The 18915-nt window shown below is 44.9% G+C and overlaps 1 protein-coding gene across 3 annotated transcripts in view; it reads left to right on the top strand.

Moving 5' to 3' along the window:
* Positions 1-260: 260 nt before the first annotated feature.
* The window catches only part of RIN2 (Ras and Rab interactor 2), an 83749-nt gene continuing 65094 nt past the window's right edge, over positions 261-18915 (top strand). Inside the window, exon 1 of one of the 3 annotated variants that reach the window (XM_026060207.1) lies at positions 261-316. The gene's annotated coding sequence lies outside the window, so the exon portion shown is untranslated. Of the gene's footprint in view, positions 317-11508; positions 11681-14557; positions 14578-18915 lie in introns of those variants that run through there. The other 2 variants (XM_026060206.1, XM_026060209.1) reach the window with 2 other exon arrangements.

Raw genomic sequence — 18915 nt, forward strand, 5'->3', positions numbered from 1 at the left:
GGGAACATGGCGGGGGCTGTGAGGAACGTCCTCCCCCCCCCGCGCCGGGAGGGGACGCGCGTGGGGAAGGGGGAGGGCTGCCGGGGAGAGGGAGGGGAAGGCGCATGGCGCAGGCGCCTCGCCCCCAAGGGGGGAGCCGGCTTCGGGGCCACGGGAGGGGGCGGGCCGCGGCCAGCGCGGCGCGGCGGGTAGGGTCGGGAAGAGCGGCGGGCACAAAGCCCCGGCTCCTCCCTGCCTCCCTCCCCCGGCCCCGGCGCGGCTGCAGCCCGGCGGCGGCTGCCGCCGACCTCGGCTCGCTCCCGGCCGGCGGGGCGAGGTAAGGGCGGGCGCGGCGGCGGCGGGGAGAGGGGAGAGGGCAGGGGGGCGCCGGGGCGAGGGCAGCCTGCGAGCGAGCCGCCTCGTGTCCGGGGGGAGGAGGAGGAGGGCGGCTTCCTCGCCAAAAAAAAAAAAAAACCAAAACCAACAACAAACAAAAAAAAGCCGTTTCTGGGCTGGTGGTTTAGGGGCTTTTCGCCGACAGCAGCGCGGGGAGTGACAGCGGCGGCAGCCGGGCCGGGGGCTCGGGAGCCCGGGTCGGGGCTGCCCACGGGGCCCCTTCGTCCCGTCCGAGAGCAGGTAGCAGAAGGGGAGGCTGAAGCCMGCGAAGAGCCGCCGCCTGGGCCCTCTTGCTCGCCTGTCCCGCTGCCCGGCTTCCCCCTCCGCTACCTGCCCTCCCGCGGTGCGCGCAGCCCAGGGGAGGCGCCTGGGGGCTTGGCCGGTGTCCTTGGGGGCTTGGGGGCAGCAGGCCTCCTCCTGCGCCCGGGCATCGCCGTCCGAGCAAGGGGCCGGAAAGGTTTGGGAGCCCCTAGGCCTGCAAGCGAGCGCAGGGCCCCGCTCGCGACCGTGCCCACGAGCAGGGAGCGTGGCATTGCCTTCCGCGCGATTCCGTCGTGCCGACTTGGAAGCGGAGACTCCAAGTGTGTTTGCAACGCGAATCGCCGAGGGTAGTCGGGCCAGGTGTAGTGAAGGGTCCTTGGCCTGGCCATGGGACAGGTACATCCCTTTTCCGACTGGGAAGGGGGTTCCTGCGTGCCAGGAGAGGGGGATAAAACACGTATCTTGCCCGTTCGTCCTCCTTGACGTTTCCTTGCAAACCTGATTGTAAAAGTAGATTTTTAAACCACGCAGATGGGATCGCTTGTGGAAAAGCAGAAACCTGTACTTTCTCTGTTGGCTTCATTTCTTTGTCTCCTCACGCCTCCAAGCAGCTCATGCATTTCACTTACCTACTGCTCAAAGTGCAACTCTTAAGCTCTTTCAGGTAGGCAACATCTTGATGTGCTTTTGCCAGCACAGCTGTGTTGGTTAGGATTGAGCAAAACATGATTTCCAACTGGCGTTTCTGTGCTGGCTAAAGTCCCTAGGGTAAACATGACAGTGCTTGCAGGAGTGCCGTTAGAGCATAGTTTATGGAGACCAGCTGAGGGACTCATTAAGTTAATTTTGTTTACAGAGGTGCACCCTTGTCCAGGTGTGGATTATATGGCTGCTTTAGAACAGCTACTTGGAGCTGTGACTATACCAACCTGCAGCAACTCCGTTTTCAGTTCAGCTACATCTGTCCTGGCTCTTTTGCTGGGATAAGGTGTGCCAGCATGGCTGTAGAGCCAAGCTCTCGTCTTTCCTTGGGTCAGATCTGTGTTGTTTCATTAGTTTTAGATCTGTTTAGCGCTAAAAATATTTAGTTGTTAAGGCCCTTACAGATCAGGTATACTATTGAATGTTTAATCAGATGAGGAGAAAGACTATGCTAACTAGAATTGTCTATTGAAAACACACAGATAACCAAGAAAATTGTGCTGTGATTCTGGAGACRTTTATGTGGCACAGTCCCCTGTGTTTTGCAGTTTGAAATACCAGACTGCATTTGACTTCATTGAGAGGATTTGTGTTATATCCACTGCCTCATTCTTTGTGTTAATTAAACACAAACTTAAGTAATAATTACCAAGAATATCAGCAAATATTGACTCTTCTGAAAATGAAGGTGAAACAGCTATGTGAAACACGGTTCCTGTATCTTGCTAGGAATCCACCTACCAAATCACTTTTGAAGCTTATGCTGACTCTTTCTTTTTRAAGAGATTTCTGTGGATTGGATTGCTTATATTTAGTAAAGGGTGTTTGGTGGGTTTTTTGGTTGTTTTTTTTTTCTCCTCCTCGCTAGGTTTGCAGACCAGACAGTATTGTTGGAAATGGGCTTCCAGGGTAAGGTATCCCTGGCAGGTCAGGCTGACAGGACTTACTTGTACAGTAGCCCAGTAGCAAAGTGTTGTACGGTAATGTAGGTTACCCCTTTTGCTAAGGGTTTAAGAGGGCAGACACAGTGAATGTCAACCTGTGTTGAGCAGCTGGTCTTACTCAGCTTCAGGAGTTCAAGGTTGCTTGAAAAAACCTCTGGTGCCCTGAGAAACTTTTGTGCTGGACAYGGTACAAACCCAGGAATGAAAGAGCTCTGCTATTTGGAGTGCAGGTGGCCCAGCTGTGGGTTTCTGAGCAGCTCAAAGTCTCTTATGTCAGGACTACGCTATATGGGTGATATGAGGCTCTGCTGGCAAGGGGGCTGTGGGCAACTTGCATTCCTGGCACAATTTGGTAAGGGGCTATGGGGGTTGATTTTGGTAGGTTGCTCTAAGGCTCTGCTCTAAGACCAAGCAACTTACTGTTCGTCAGTCCAACCCCAAGGCCCCACTGGGAGATGTGGTCATGGTCACTGCGTGAAACTTGGCTACAGCGTCCTTCTCCCTCGCGTTCTGGAGTGCACAGCATGCGCTCAGTCATGTAAAGATTTTGGTTTTCGGCTGACAGGACCAGGAAGGCTGGCTGATGTCGCTCTGAAGCGTATGCCTAATGTAGGAGAAGACCGCTTTTTTTTTTTTTTAACCTCAGGCTTAGAGGATTTTTTGGATTGTTTTCTAAAGATAAAACAAAATGTGATTTCTAAGGCAGTGAATGAATAGTGGATTGATTTTTTTTTTTTCTTGCAGGAGGGAGCTACTGCTTATTTTAAAAAGATTAAAAGCAAAACAGTACCGCCAATGTACCTATTCAAGGGCTTCTGTTATCTACTAGAAAATGTGGCTGTTGTGCCTTAGTGCTGAGTAATGTAATTCATCTCCTGTGAGGCGCAGTGAATTCGGGCAGTGCTAGATAAGGTAGGTGTGGTCGCAGGCCTTCCCCTAGCAAACCTTTCCAAACCGCGGCCACCACTAATCAGCCCTGTAGGATCACTGAGGGCTTTAGGATCAGAAGCCGAAAGGGGCTCAGCAGCAAAATCGCGGTCTTACCTTCCGGACGTTGTGACTCCAAGCTGAGAGAGGGGCACCTCAGTGGGGTAAGGTGCAGAAACCTGGTGCTGTCGTCATGTGTACTGCAGGCTCCGTGGGTAAGCAGTACTTGACTGCGGCTCCAAATACTTGGCCCATCATGCAGATGTTGAAAATAAGAGGCTTATGATACCTCTAATCTGTAGCCAGAGATTTATCACGGTATGCAAGTGTCTGGCAATCCCCCACCCCGCTAAAATTCCTTACTTGAGAGTTGCCTGGGGAGAAGGCTCTTCAGGGCCAAGTGTTGCCAGTTAGACCATTTGTTTTGTTCGAGTCGTTTATCATTAAATTGGTAGTGTGTACTGGGAGGGGGGAGGGAAGTGTAACGAGGTATTTGGCACTGTACGTGAAATTAAGTCATCTGGTAATGAAATGCAGAGATGATGTAGTAGGATTTGGATGGATATGAGGCTTTTTATGAGCATGTAATATCCGATACATTTCTGAATTTAGAACACTGGAAAAAGTGTTTTCTGACAGATAAAATGGTACAGCAGGACACGTAATGTAATTCAGTTATTTCATACTGTTGAAGCAGCGTGTTCTTCGTATCAAGCACAGTACTGAAAGCTGGAAAGGATGTCATGTCCGCTTCTCGGCGTTTTTGGTGCTTGTGACCTAGAATAGAGCTACTTATTGTCATTAGTTTTAACTTTACCACCTGCAGTTACCCCAAATCTAAATCAYGTTATGGTTCAGCCTACGGTGCTTGTTGAGGAACCTGAGCAACTGCTGTTTGGGAGGGTGAGGAGAGGGGGTCGGCGGCGATGTGGAACTTTCTTCTTCATTTGCCTGGCTGCCGTGAGCCGCAACGCAGTTTGTTGGTGGATCAGCGGCTGCTACTGTTTCGCCTTCCTGGCTGTTGCATCTGAAGTGCTTTAGATGGTCAGATCCTGCTTTTCGTCGAGGTGATGTGATATCACAGCCTGTTTTGAGGATCTCTTATAGGCTTCGAGGCTCTCATAGATGGGCTGAGATGACACATACAGACCTCTACCCTCTTCTCCCCTATGCAGTTGTTTAATGTTGCAGCAGAAATGAGAGGAGCTGAAGGACCTAGCAGGCACCACAGGTGAGTCTTAGTCCATAGCTGTTTCCACACTGGATTTCTTGCCCTTAAAAGCGCCAGCTCTTCCAACTGATGATTTGGTTGCGGAGATGGACACAACGGTAGTGCAGTATGGAAACGCAAGTGTTTTCTTCATCTCTAACTGCTGCGTTGTGTTTTCCTTGTGAAAAGCATGCTTAAAGTGCAGGCTTGCTGCCTATTAACAGGAGGTGCACGTGTCCTCTGCGGAGCCAGCCCAGCCAGAACGCAGTAACAGGGAGGTGTTTGTGCAGCACAGGCCATTAGGCGACCCTTGGCCCAGTGTAATCTGAGGGATGTTACCCTTTGGCCTGTCATTTTATCACGAGGATGAGGATGGAGTGTTTAAGCAGAAAACATGCCCTAATAGGCGCGCTCCTCTGTGCTGCCCATCCTGAGCAGGAGGGGGCTGGCTGCCAGGGAGGGGTGGCAGCTGCCTCCATCCGCAGCARCTGGCCGTGCCCCTCCAGCAATCCCCCTCCGGCCAGCCCGATGCCTCCAGGGCGTCTGGGCCAGCCTCCCTCTCGCTGCCGTTCTTGTGGAAGTTGGGCTGAGCTGCTTTGCCCCTTCACGGGGCAGCGTGGCGGAGAAGTGTTCCTGTGCGGGAGTTGGGTGAGGAGATGCATGGAGGGGCTGGTGGCCAAGAAAGGAGCTGTCGGGTTCAACAGCGGGTAGATGCCGTTAGGGGCATTATACCAGAACCCGTGTCCGGTGCCCAAGGCTTCAGAGGAAGGGGGAATCATAGCATGCAAGTGTTATAATTGCCTCTCTCCTACCAAGAGTTGTTTCTTGAATTTTTCAGAAGAACAAAAGCAGAATGATGTGAATTTCTAAGACTTAGAAAGTCCATTATTTGTGAGGATCACTCCTAGCTCAAGAGAAGACAGGCCTGATTCTTCTCTCTTTATGTGAACGTTTACAATTTTACATTTCCATCGACTTCAGTGGAGTTGCTTCTGAATTCATGCTATTAGTTGTGAAAGCTGAATCAGGCCCAAGATTTTGGTCTTATCCTTATAACTTCTTTTTGCTGTTTGTAATTTTTATGTGAGCCTATATATGTAGAGCCCATGCTTAACTTCTTTAAAATTGAACATTTATTTTGCAGGTTGGCTAAAACTGTATTTCYGTGCATTTTTCCCCCCTCTCACATAACACTGGTCACTTCTCTTAGAGAATACATTAAAATCTTTCTGCAGAGTTGCAACAAAAATTGTTTGTCTTATCCTAGCAAGACTCTGGTTTTCAGTGGCCTTCACCCATTCGTTGTATAGCTCAGAATATGGGAATATTTTTGGGAATATTTTTGCCTACCATTCATTCTGAGGTAATTTCATTTGCGATTATTTGAACGCAGTATTGACATAGGGTGTCTTGCTGCAGTTATAACTGCATGTGGACTTCAGTGCTTTGATCTTGAAAGGCTGAGGAGGGTCTTGGATTTTTTTTAATCATGCAGTATTGTAGCGTGACTCACACGTAAGCATCGCGTTCGATTCATTTGAATATTCGCTCTGTATGTCGAGTGCTAAGCTGAGGCTTGCGATTCTGGGTTTTATCAGCCAGAGTCATTTGTCTTTGAAAAGAAGCTGGCTGATAAAATAGATGTGGGTTTTTTTTTTTTGGTGTTTTTGTTTTCCTACCTTGAGATCAGCAGAGACAAATTATACATATCAAATATCAGGGAGAGGAAATTTAGGAGCTCAGTCCCACTCTCTCTGTAGTTTTTTTTAAACAATTGATTCAGCTGAAAATTGCTGAGCATTAATGCTACACTGTTCCCTTGAATTTGGTAGGGATTCTACCATTGGCTTAAATAGGAAGAGAAGTATAAAAATCTCACCATGAGAGAGTGAAAGTAGCGGAAGCAAGTTATTGGAGTCCAAACGATCATTTGACAGGAAAAAAGTCTTTCCTGGCCTGTAATTATCATAATATACGATTTTCCAGCAGTGAATCCCTTTCTGTTGGGTGCTGTGTAAAAACAGAGTGAATGAAGCTGTGCTGTGGAGGAGTATGACCAGAGTTAGGATAAGATGAAGGAAGTGCATTCTCTTTTTCCCTGCAATCTTGGAACAATGTTTCCAAAGACAACCTTGCAAATGAACGTTTTTGGAGGATCCTGCATCTAGKTTCCTGTCTCTGAAGAGTCAAAGCCCTGCTTTACTCATGGGCAGATATCATCTTCCTGAGTTTTGAGTTTCCTGAGTGGAAATCACTGAATCATTTTTGTAAGGTATTTAAACACTAAGGGACAAATCCCTAGCTGGAAACAAGTGTAGCTCCGTTAGAGCCAGAGCAGCACCATAAGTTGCCGCTGGTGAAGGATGCTAACAATCGGTTGTTCCAGTCTCGTGTATACAGATTTAGAGGCTGAAGCAATTTAATTTTGAGAGGCTTTCCTCAAAAGAAAGCTGTTTTTGCTCCTTGCTGCATCAGCTCCAGAATGTGAATGCCTTTTGGCTAAATGCCCAGGACTAGACACAGTACTCTAAACACGGTCTTACAAGTGGCTTGCAAAGCGGGGGGGGGACGACCTTTTTGGACTTGTAAATGATTCTCTTACTTTTTTGCATCCTAAGTGATTTCTTTGGCTGTTACTTTATATTTGCTGAATACAAATYCCTACTTTCCAATAATTAACTCCAGAGCTCTTTGACCCAGAGTTTTTTGAAACATACTTTCAGCATCAAAATAACCCACTGTCCTATTGGTTTTCCTCTCATGTCTGATGTATTACATGTGATGACATTCCCTTTCTTAACCTACCTGAGGATCCTTAGCCTTGTCTTCTTCCTTTTAATCCTTTGCTTACTAGTTCCTGTTAGTAGATATGAGCGTATGTCAAAAATACATTTAAATACATAGGAGAATGAATGTGCGGAAAATGATTGGAATATTTGCTTGACTGACTTGAAACTATTGTGTTCCTCACAGAGCTGGTTGGTTCACATGAAGACTTAGTTGTGAAGCGTGGGAGAATGGCAGAAAGCAGAGCCGCGGGACTGGTCTGAATGAGCGATCAGAGCAGCACGCTGAGTCGGTGCACGGAGAAATAACTTGCTCTGTTAACAGTGTCCTCTTCTATCATCTTTCTTCTTGCCCTGCAGGTGCCTGGTCAGGTGCTTAAGGCAAAAGCCAAGTGCTGTGGCCCAGCGTGGTTTCCCCTACGTGGAGCAAAGGACAAAATTGTCAGCTCTTATTATGCCAGTGCAAACTGTGCCCCGGAGCCAATGTGGCAGGGTGCTGCTTTTTCCTCCAGCTTCGTGCTAATTCTGTAATTGAGCCTTGTGATAACTTATACTTGGGAATTAAATAAGGCCCAGACGGAGGTGTGGGTATGGAACTACTCGCCTAAGAAATGGCTCATCAATTTTGGTGAATAAATTCAGTCTTTGAACTGAATTTCTCGTCGTAAAAATAACGTAACCATCACAAGRATAAACATACATCCCTTCCGGTTGGGGCCTTGGCATGCTTTTGATGCATGACTTACTGAGACTATAATTTCTAGGGAAAACATTTAGATGTTGGCAACTGTGGAATGCCAACACACACTAGATTGTCATAATAAGCTATTTTGGCTGTGGTTGGGGATTTAAACAAAAAAATGGCTTCTCAGTGTTCAGAGCAGTTAATGCAAGATGGAAAAACGTGCTAATTTAAACATTTTGCATAGCTATGAAGAAGGAAGCCAGGGTTCTTGCAGCATGTTTGCTAAGGACCACACCTGTTTGGTTCGTGTCTCTGGAAGAACTTCAGGATACTGTATGTTATTTATGCTGTGTCTGCTCATGTGCCAGATTATAAACCCTGCTTTGTAAACAGTTTTTATTACGGTCTAGAGACAGCCGTATAAATTGTGGTTGTTTTGGAAGTTGATCAAAAACTCAGTGTTTGACAAGAGTTTCAGTTTTGGAAGGTATGACTAGAAAATGTAAATTTTCAGTCCTATGACTTTTACTGCTAGTAACTTTAACTTGACTGATTTAAATAATAGCTGCAATAAAATTCTTAAGTGTTTCTCTGAACGTGTGTTAGACCTGGGAGTTACCGCTGAAGTCTTCATAAACTGGTTATAAAAAAAACCAGAAATGTTAGAAAATTATCTTTGGGTAGTGAGTAAACTTTTCCTCTAGTTAAATATGTCAGACTTGTAAAACTCTGCAGTTAAGTCAGAATTACAAGTGAGGATCAAGAGTCTGTTAGCCTCCCTCCTGTGTCCCAAAAAGGCGCCACCTCCCTTGTGAAAAATAGACTACAGCTCTAGTTTAATGTGGGGTGGAATCTAGGAACTTTAAATAAAATAAAAATGATTAACAAAGTTAATGAGCAGTATAAAAGCTTGAGTCTTACCGACTTATCGTGAGCAATTACACAGAGAACCGTGGCGCTAGCTTGTGTTAGTGCAGCGCTCCTCATTTTATGTAGTAAATACTTCTTTGGGAACTAGGTTGCTTGGAATTTTTGGCTTATCTGATGGGAATCTGAAGATTCAGCATCTGGAGAGCAGTAAACCTTCCTTGGGTTAATTCAAGCTTTCTATTTAATGAGTCCATAAAAATTTGTAATTCATGTTTGATTTACTTAGGTAAATGCACAGCTCATCAATTCAAAGATACTCCTTTTATTTATTTTATTTTATTTTATTTTTTTAGTATGTCCTTTAAAATATTTAACTTTATTGCAATCTTTTTTCTTTTTCTGGGAGGTATGAGCTGCCAAGATAAATATCGGTTTATTAGATTGTGGACTCGCTTTTTTTAAACGTCTAAATGAAAAATGTTATTTCGTCCCTTGGTATTTCATGAATGATAGGACATATGTTAGCTATCACTTCAAGTGTATTTCCCATATCGTTAACAACAGCTCTAGAAGCCAGAAAAGCGTCTTGGCTCCCTCTTGCCCATCTTGTCCATGGCTAAAGATAGTATCCTAATGCGTGCACACCCTTTTTGCAGACAGACTGGGCATCCTCCCTTACTGCTCATATTCTTCTATTTGCCATATGTCAGTCTAGACCTGCCTTGCATTTACTGCTCCACAGTGTGCTGGAAACATTTTTTTTTAATATCACAGCTTGAGAGCTATATTTAAATTTAAATTTTTATTTTATTTAAGCTTTGTTTCAGGCCAAGGAACTCTCAAATATTCTGCCAAGTTCGCTGATGCCTTTTGTGGTGTTTGGGGCCGTATGTTTAACTGCAGATTGCTGGACAGAGGCACTAACTTATAAGCGGTGAACTGAAGAAAGTTGTCTTAAAATGTCAATGCATAGTTTCATATCGCCTTTTCTTTCACAAATAAATGCACGTTCTTAGCAACACAGTTGTAAGTCCTCCTGCTAGGAGGCAGTGCATCAGTTGTGATGGGCAGACTCCTTGGGGTTGGCTGGTTGGCTGTTTTTCCTTGTACCTTCCAGTTCCCAAGCGTGGGTGGGTGTTACATTCCCTCTGCAATTCCCATTATAAGGATGTTTCCTTTCGGGGGCTGAGGCAGGGACAGACTGGYTACAAGCGTTTCCTCCCTGTGAGTTATCAAAGCTGATCTGTCCTTTTTGAGTCGCGCAGAACGGGTGGGTAGCCTTTATTTAACTAGCAAAATCTGATTTGGAGTATTTTACCGCATTCTGGTGCGTTATCTGAAAGAACAACGAATTTAAGAAAGGTAGACAATCTGTTCAGCCCATCTCATACTCGGTAAACTTTCCATTTGGCCAGGTGTGTATACTTAATATATTATAATTTTAGCTCTGATGATCCGTCAGTTTTTCTCTGGCCATGCTTTTCCTTAATTGCTCTTTATTAAATGAGCTCTAGTGGAGGATAGGCCAACAGATTTCGTTTAACTCTTAAAACTGCTGTAAAGGTCCTAGCAAAAATAATGCATCGASTCTAGTGACTTATGGGTTGTATATACTATGCTTGTCATTTATAAAGCTGTATATATTCTGAACGTACAGTATGCAAAGCATGGCATTTCGTGTAAATGGGGAAAAGGCTCATTATGTGTGGTATCTGTGAGTAAAGCAGCTTGTCCTCTCAGCTGAGGAAGCAGGACTCTATAATCACGAGTCTGAGGAGGAAAACAGATTGATTACAACTTTTTTTCATGGAACCAGACCTGAGTACATGGCATTAAGTGGTCCAAGATTTAAACGCCACAAAAAAATTGTGCAAGTGATGAACAGGTCCTTGCAATTGCACTGATTATTTCTGCTCTCTGTCTCTCTAATTTACTCTTTATGGCTTTAATCCAACAAGTGTAAAAAAAACCAGAAGACCCTTTTCTGTCTCCAACTAGCTGCTCGGTTTTCAAACTCGGAGCGACCTGGTTTAATGATTCCAGCCTTTCCAGAAGATTTTGGCCCAAATTTTCAGAAAAGTTGGCTGAAGTGAGGTTACTAAGTCTCAGCTTAGACGCTTGCCAGACCTTCAGAAGCGTGGGGCGTTCTGCAGTTGCCAGCGATGCTGACAGTGTTTTCTGGGTGTGCAACAGCTTTTTAAAAAACAGGTGCAAGTTTAGCAGACTGAGTAGGGACATAAAAGCATCCTTTAAGGCATCCTTTTGCCCAGGAATGGTAACCTAAGCCTACTAACAGTTAATAGGAATCGGAGGTTTCCCTCTTTAAATGCAGCCTCTAAACTGTTAGATAAATATTCRGCGAAAACTGAACAGTGCTGAGCTTTGATACTCCAGCTGAAATTATGGCTATTTAATGCTTCTTAAGACAATTTATAGAAGTTACATGACTTTCTGGGGTATCTAGTCTTGAAAATTTTTGTCATTATCCCTTTTTCTGTACCATGTTAATCGTGACAACTGTTAATTAGGCCCATGTAACTGCCTTAAACTGATGGGCCAGCACACTCGGTATGAGAAGAGTTTGGGTTTTGGGAGAGGACTACTGGGAGAACTGCCAGAGAGCAAAACATGCATTCCTTAAACCCTCAGTGTCGTTTAAGTTGATGTTTTTATTTCTAGGCTTAGAATGACCTACAGCTATCAGTCAGCAAGCTTGATGTTTTCAAGTACAGATGAAAAGCTGCTCTGGCAGGCAGGCAAAGCCTAATTAAATGGAACTAGTTTGGGGTTAACCTGACCTGATGAACAATAGGCTTTTTTCTTGTTTTTTTTAACAGTTGCACAGCTGGCATCCAGAGCTGGGYGTGAATATACCAAGGCTGTGTAAAAACCAGATCAATGGCCTGCCTGTGACAACAAAGTAAGTCGGAGCCGTGTGCCGGAAACCCGAGGCTCCCTCAGCGAGCAGGTAGTTGGGAAGAGGCTCCCACAGCACTGTGTGATATCAGGTGTCCTGTGTAGGACGAGATACGTTAGTTGACTCCGTGGCTCTCTTTAAAGTTATATTTATCTGCAGATTTCCAGGCAACGCTGTGAAAATAATGCACTCATTATAAGCTTAGCTGTAGAGCCATCTTTGTAATGAGTTTCCAGTGCCAGAAAAAAGAGAAGCAGTGTAAGAACGAGACCCTTATCTTTTACCTAATGCTTATTTGTGTCATCCCGGTTGTGGAATATCAGTGAAACAGGAGGTGGGTGGTCTCAGTTAAATACAGTAAGTAGTCTTGTAAACCTTTTGTCTCTAAGAAGACAGATATAATTGTAGCCCCAGTCCCCAAATCATCTGCCTCTGTTACCGTGCTTTGTTATCTAGGTGTTTAACGTGTGTGTCAAACTTTGCATGGCAAAGAGTGTCTGAACAAGAATGATATTCAGTAGAGCCTGTGATGCTCATCAGTGGTCTCTGCCCTGAATTCGGATTGTGGATTGCATCCGATTTCCATTTCACTATCTGGTAGTCTGTTTTGGTGCTGCACAAATTTGGGAACTATCAGGGTGTGATTACTGCCCAACTCTTACATTTCAAACTTGGAGACCATGGAGAAGGGCAATATTATTTAAAGTGATTTTTTTTTTTTTAACTTTTAAATTGTTAGTCAAGTGTAATGCAGTATTTGATGACAGCAGGAAGAAGCTTCTTGTGATGTTCATGTCATGCATCTCTGCCACCATTTTCTCATGAATTCCGCTGAGAAGTAGAGATGTTTATTCCTGCAGAAATGAGGAGCACACTTGATTCAGTGCTAATGCCGGGGTAGAACAAACTTGTGTCTGTAGGGTGACTCACCTTTTTGTGGAATTCCTTGCTTTTATTCATCCAGTGACCAGTGGCAGGCATTGGTTGTCAGTTTTTATCGAGCGTGCTAGATTTTAGTTGAAGGCGATACGGTTATTTGCTTGGCTACCTAACTCTATTTCTAGGCTAGCGTCTGTTCCCTGCCTTTCAGACAGTCATTAACCCCAGCAAGGCCATAGCCGTTACTCTTTTGGATCCAGTTCAGTGTGTTGGAGTCCTTGGATCTGTGTTGGGAACGGGCAGGCTCATCCCTGAGGGAAACTAGGCCATTTTCTGGTATGTGAAGGTGCTCAGTCCAACATTAACGCTTGACAAAGTATATTGCACAGCATGAACCTAGGAAAAGATCGGTGCAGAGGGCACGTGTTGTAGTGAGATTTTCATTCGTGGTCCGATCCCTCAACACCGTTGTTACTGATGGTGGTATAGCTGAATTGAAGGAAACACGTTGAAGGTGACGCTGCTGTGCTGCAGAGGTCGAGAGTCGTGATGGTAGTGGGCTAAAGTGTGAGGACTGTTGTACTGAGTAAAGCTGTAGCCCTGTGTATCAGAGTCTTTCTGGCCTGACTGGCTTGTCTGGTGTGGCTTTTTGTGGCTGCGAGGGAAGCTACCGGAGCAATTTAAATGTATGCCAGTGAGGCTGCGAAAGGTGGGATTCCTTGCTTTGACAGCTTGGGGTGGTTGCGTTGACCCACATCAACAAGCCGAACATCTGGAATAAAATGCGTAATTCAGAAATGCCTCAGATAACTGAGGGTTCTGTAGCGGCAGCATATGCAATGGGAGTAAATCCAAGCAGGTAAAAGAAATGTTAATCATTTTGGTAGTTTTGATAATATAACCGACTTTTGCTCTTTTTGAATTGTCAGAAAACATGCTTGTATGTCAAATAGCTAGTAAGTGTGGGAAGTTATTGCCATAAATAAAGTTTACATGTTTAGCAGGAAAACCCCTGCAGATCAAACATTTTTAAAAATGTTTTTATTCCAATTATTTATGTACACATTTGTCTTTAGAGATGGGTATATTACTATTGAAAGCTTCAGCTCTTCTGATAACGGAAATTATGGAAAAATGGGTCTTTTTGTTTTACTTCTGCAAAGTGCTTAAAAGAGTTTTTTTGCGCATAAAAGGGTCATAATTTAAATTCTGGTCTCCCAAGGCTACACATAAATAACTTGTGTTGTTGGGAAGGGGCAACATTATCATTTATTGTTTATCTCAGAGCTCCAGCCTTGCTCATGAAATGACCAATTAAAGTGTCACTGTTCCAGGCCGGATGACAGGATGGTGATGTCAGTGTAACTTGGGTGGGGGCATGAAATGTGTGCCCGAGGGTGCGTACGTGCCTCTGTGTGCAATTGCACGTTGGAGGATGCTGGAGAGATGCGCTTTTGTGTGATGAGCTGCTCAGAGCTGAGGCAGCTGCTTGAAGCTGCTCGTGGGCAGGGAACGCGTTTCTGATCAAGGGAGATTAATGAGCAGAAGGCGTCAAAGGTTCACCGAACCTGCACTTCTTCACATGGATAGTGATGCTCTGTCGGGGCGGTGGCACGTGGTTGTCTACCTGGTTGGTCTGATGCCRTGCAAAGAAGCAGTGGTAGAAGGCCTAGCAGGCATCTCGCTGGCAAGATGGACAAAGCGTAGAAGGAGAAACGGGCTCGGAGCGTGGGAAGCGATTTGCCCACTGGTGTGGTAGATGTATTTAAAGTCGGGGTTGCAGCCTGGGCCTCTTTCCGCTGAAGCGCGTTGCTGAACAATAGCTTCCCTGGACAGGAAGGACCACAGCAGTTCTGTCCTGCGGAATATGACTTTTTATCTAAAGGGGAAAAGGAAAAAAAAAAAAAAAAATGTTTCCAGCCCTTCGAGCTAAGAATAAACTTGAAAACTGTGAGCTGAATGCACGCAGGGTTGCAGCTGACGGCGGCTGCTGCCGTTGCACCTTGGGCCGCAGGGGAGAGGTGAGAGCTTTGCTCGCTGCTTCAGCCCATAGCAGCGTTAGGAAGCCCGGCTGGCTGCAGCAGTCCCTCTTGGCTGGTGAAGGAAGGCATGGGAAGAGCGGACTAGCAGTCCCTCTAGGCTCTTGCTTTCCTGGTCCACAAGGGTTTCTCTGCGCCGAATGCCAGCTAATTACTTGGGGGGGGGGTGCCTTTTAACCCCAGCCAGGTTTTTATGTGCAGCTCCAGTTATCCTGTAGCCAGGCTTTGGGAAGTAACGGAGCGTGCTTGATTTCTGTCTTTAAGGGGGAAGCTCATAACCAGCTCCTTGGGCCTCGTGCATGGTCATCTTCTCCAGCAAGGGGTGTGGCAGGGCTTTGCAAGGAGGGGAAGACACAGGACTTGGCAGAGGCGGTGATCCTGCACGTGTGAGGCCAAGGTCCAGGGCCTGCAAAGGGGAGGGAAGGCAGAACAGGAAAGAGAGAGTGAGTTTTAGAGCTGACTTGAGTCCCCTTAGCTCGGTTGCAGGAGGTCAAGTTACTTGCTCAGAGAGATTTGTGACTCCCTGGAGACGTGGGTTTGTGTTTATGCAGATGATGCCGAGATGCATAAAAACAGCGAGAGATGAACTTGTTGGTGTTTATTTTAAGAGCAGTTGATAGACTTTGTCAGTGAAGATTTGTTTTCCACTGCACAGAATTGATACAAAGAAGCTGTATAAAAATTGGCACCAAATGTAGGAGCAATAAAATGCCACATTAAGTGTAAGTCTTGAAATTGTGGTACATAACCACAAGAACTGTTTTCACCCATAGGCAGCTTTCTGTTTATTATCTGCGGAATAACTTGTTTCTGTTAGCTATGTTACTCGAGTTAATTTTTTATTTGTAAAAAGAGCAAGTAAACTTGTATCCCAGTGTACCTGGCAGTCTGCTCCAGCTCCCCACGCACTATTATTGCCAATGCTGTTGGTGCTAGCAGTCACAGGAATCTTCTGGCACCCATGTGGCAGCAAGAATTAAACCTAGAAAATGTCTTGTCATCTGACTGGTACCTCATTTTCTGGGTTTCATCATATGATTCGGATCAAAAATACAAAAATGTGAGACTAAGACTCTTTATCTAACCTATATACATAACAGAAACCCCTTGATATAGTAGACCTCTGGAGTCATCTATGTGTTTTACTTTTGAATGGTCTCCTGTAGTCAGTCCTTTGACCCAGTTTCACCATTTCACCAAACACAGCTTATTCCTCTAAAATACCTATTTCGAAACTCTTTGTCCCGGGAGAGAGGAGAAAACAAATTGTTTACACAAGCAAATGAAGACTGGAGAATTAAACACCCACACTTCCTTCTTCAAGAGATCTCATACTAGTAGTTTCTGCGAACTCATAAATCCAGTGGGGAAAGAGAAACTAAGCAGTAATCAAATGGTTCTTGATGCAATTGCTGGAACTGCTGGCGAAGCAAAGTTTGGAGGTGATAATCCTCCCTGTACCCCTGGGGGATCAAAAGCAGCCCAGGCAGAGAAGCAAAAACTGCTCATCTCAAAATCTAGGCAGGGGAGGACTATTTTTTTTCTTGTCCAGATGAAGACAGCCTGGGRGAGGTCAGTCAGTGGTAGCTGCATCAGTTCCTCCCTCTTTTTCTGTATGAGAGTGTATATATATATCCTTATCTKTGGAGAGGGACCTGAGGAAGGAAGTGGATAGGCATGTTGTTTGGGTGAGTCTTGGACCATATTCTCGAATATAAGTGTGATGCTGAAAGATTGGGGAGAGATGAGCAAGCTTTTCCAGCTTTTGTGTAGTGCCAGATCTTGGAGATGTTTTTTATAAAACGAAATACATCTGTCTTTCCAGGATCTTTAGGCGAATGCTAGGGAGAAAGGGGGAGAAAAGGAGAAGAGCTTTAGTAGGGAGTTGAAAATGGTGAAAACTGCAAAATGTGAAGAGAACTGAGGTGGTGGACGGGAAGAGGAACATTGCTAGGAACATGCCTGAAGGACAATTTACAGGGAAGAAGGCTGGCAGAGTCATGGGGCTTCATCCCCAGGGGTTCAGCTGCAAGAAAGAGAGGGCAAGGTGGCCAGGAGAGGCTGGGGCTAGTCAGGACAAGCAGAGTGAGCAGGGAGAGCCAGTAGTGGACCTCCTGATAGAGCAAACAGCAGCTGGGGAAGGAAAGAGGGTCAGGAGAGCAGCAGTGACCTTGGTGATATTGAGGAACTGCATGTCACTGGTGACAGAGGAAGGAGCATTAAGTTGGAGGGGCCCGAGATGGTTACTGGAGAGAGAAAACTTAGAGGGAGAGGTCAAAGGGAGTAATTGCCCTCTGGAAGAGGGTGAAGAGGAGCAGCATGAGGATAGGAAGGATGACCTCTGTTTGCAGACTTAGACCCCAGCCAGGAAACTTGGTCGAGGATAACATTGTCTGTCCCGTAGTGTTTATGTAAAGAAAGGAAGAGGAGTGGGATTAGCTTGGGACAGATATTTCAACAGGCTCCAGCTTTGAATTTCCTGGGTTTTGTCAGCATGTGTCATAACCTTTCTGTTTTCACAACTTATTTTTTTTCTGTCAAGAAATGGGAGGGAAGAGGAAATAATAAACATCGTGTTTATCAGAGAGTAGTATGTCATGTTTGGCTTCTCTCTCATGTGGTTGGTAAAAGTATATATTTAGAAATTAAACRAATTTTAGTTTCTAAATATTTGAGTCCCTCAAAAAACCCCTTCCAAACACCCCCCCCCCAATAAGAAACAGTTCAGTTGTTTGAAAAATCTAATTAAAATAATATTTTGGAGAACAGTTGTTCAAAGTTGTGCAAGTGAATGTTCCTCATAAAAACAATCACTCTTGTAACTGGTCTCAGTCCTGATCCTTAAGAAAAATGTGCAGATACTCCAGAAATGAGTTTGGTCATTAAATTTCATAGCTAACTTTCATGCTCTACRTCAAAACCCATAGATTGAATAGAGATACTGGCTTGGTTGCATGTTATAATTGCCCTCCCCTTCTGCTAACCACTTAGTGGTCTATGGCACATTTACTATGTGTCTCTCCCTTTTCCGTAAATAAGCACTCTATGACTCCTTTATATCTCTTTCCATCCACCCCCCACTCGCACAACTAAAATCCCCTTCGCTCTTCTGATATTAATTACSTTTTCTTTCAGAGAAAGTCACGCTGGTATGTACCTTAGGGGAAGAAAAAAAAACAGAATTTACTTAACTTGTAATTAGTTTGGAAATTCTTACTCCAGTTTCAGGACTGAAAAAGGGATTATGAGTTGAAAGCCTGTCTAAGCTACACCAGTTGGCCTTATAAAAGGTATTGACCCTATCTACAGACTTCATTCTAAAGAACTGTTAAGACTACCCTGTTTTTTTTCCCCAACACACCAGATCCTCAAACAGGTGAGAAATAAAAACCGTTCAAACTTTGTTGTTTCCCCAGGCTCTTGCGTGTGTGGTTCCCCCCCAGTAATTGTGAAATATATCCGTGCGTTTCACCTCCTGTGCTATATGACATAGCTAAAAGGACAAGGGCTGGGCTTTGGGGATCGTCCTGGTTGCTATGTTGGCACGCTTGTACAGCACGGAGCTGACTCACAGGCATGGCTCAGTCTGTTTTTTCCGCTGTGCATAGTCAAGAGAGTGTGATTCAGGAAGAAATTACACATTCTGGGCTCGATGGCAATTTTCCCTCTACATGCCACAGGTTGGAAAGCGCTGTTTTTKTAACAGCCGAGAAGGTGTAAGGTCTCTAGTGGCGCTAACCCACTCCACTTGCTTCTATCCAAAGCCAAGGCAAATAAGTATGGAAGCTTTCTTTACCAAGTAGCTTACTCATTCAGTGCTAGCRGCTCCTAACTAGATCAGGCCAGTCAAAGTTCTCTCTGGTTTGGGCATATGTGCGTTGCTACTGCTGTATTTACATGGGAGGTCTGTCTTTGTACGGAGAACAATCAGTTCAGTTTAATTAAATGAAAGACTTTTTCCTTTTTCTAAGCAGAATAAATAGATCAAGACATAAGCACTATTCTTCTCATGTTTTTCCAGTGAAAATCTTTTATTTCGTTCACTGATAAACTCATCTTTTCCTTTGTACTCAACATTGTGGGTAACTGTGCAGTGATTCTGCAAGAAAAATTGGTAACAGCTTTGTAAATATGCTACAGAAAGAAGGATTAAAAGCAGCTGATGGTTTTCTGCAAAAACTTACAGGTGAGTGCTGAGTGAATAAAGAAAGAAAAAAGTGCAGGTGTTTAAGATGAACAGTAAAACAAAAATCCCCTTGTTCATGGGTGGTTTTTTTTTTCCTCTCATATAGCTTGTTTAATTACATTAATCTCTTGGTC

This window comes from Apteryx rowi, unplaced genomic scaffold (assembly GCF_003343035.1).
Source record: "Apteryx rowi isolate R43461 unplaced genomic scaffold, aptRow1 scaffold_167, whole genome shotgun sequence".
In the NCBI taxonomy this organism is placed as follows: Eukaryota; Metazoa; Chordata; class Aves; order Apterygiformes; family Apterygidae; genus Apteryx; species Apteryx rowi.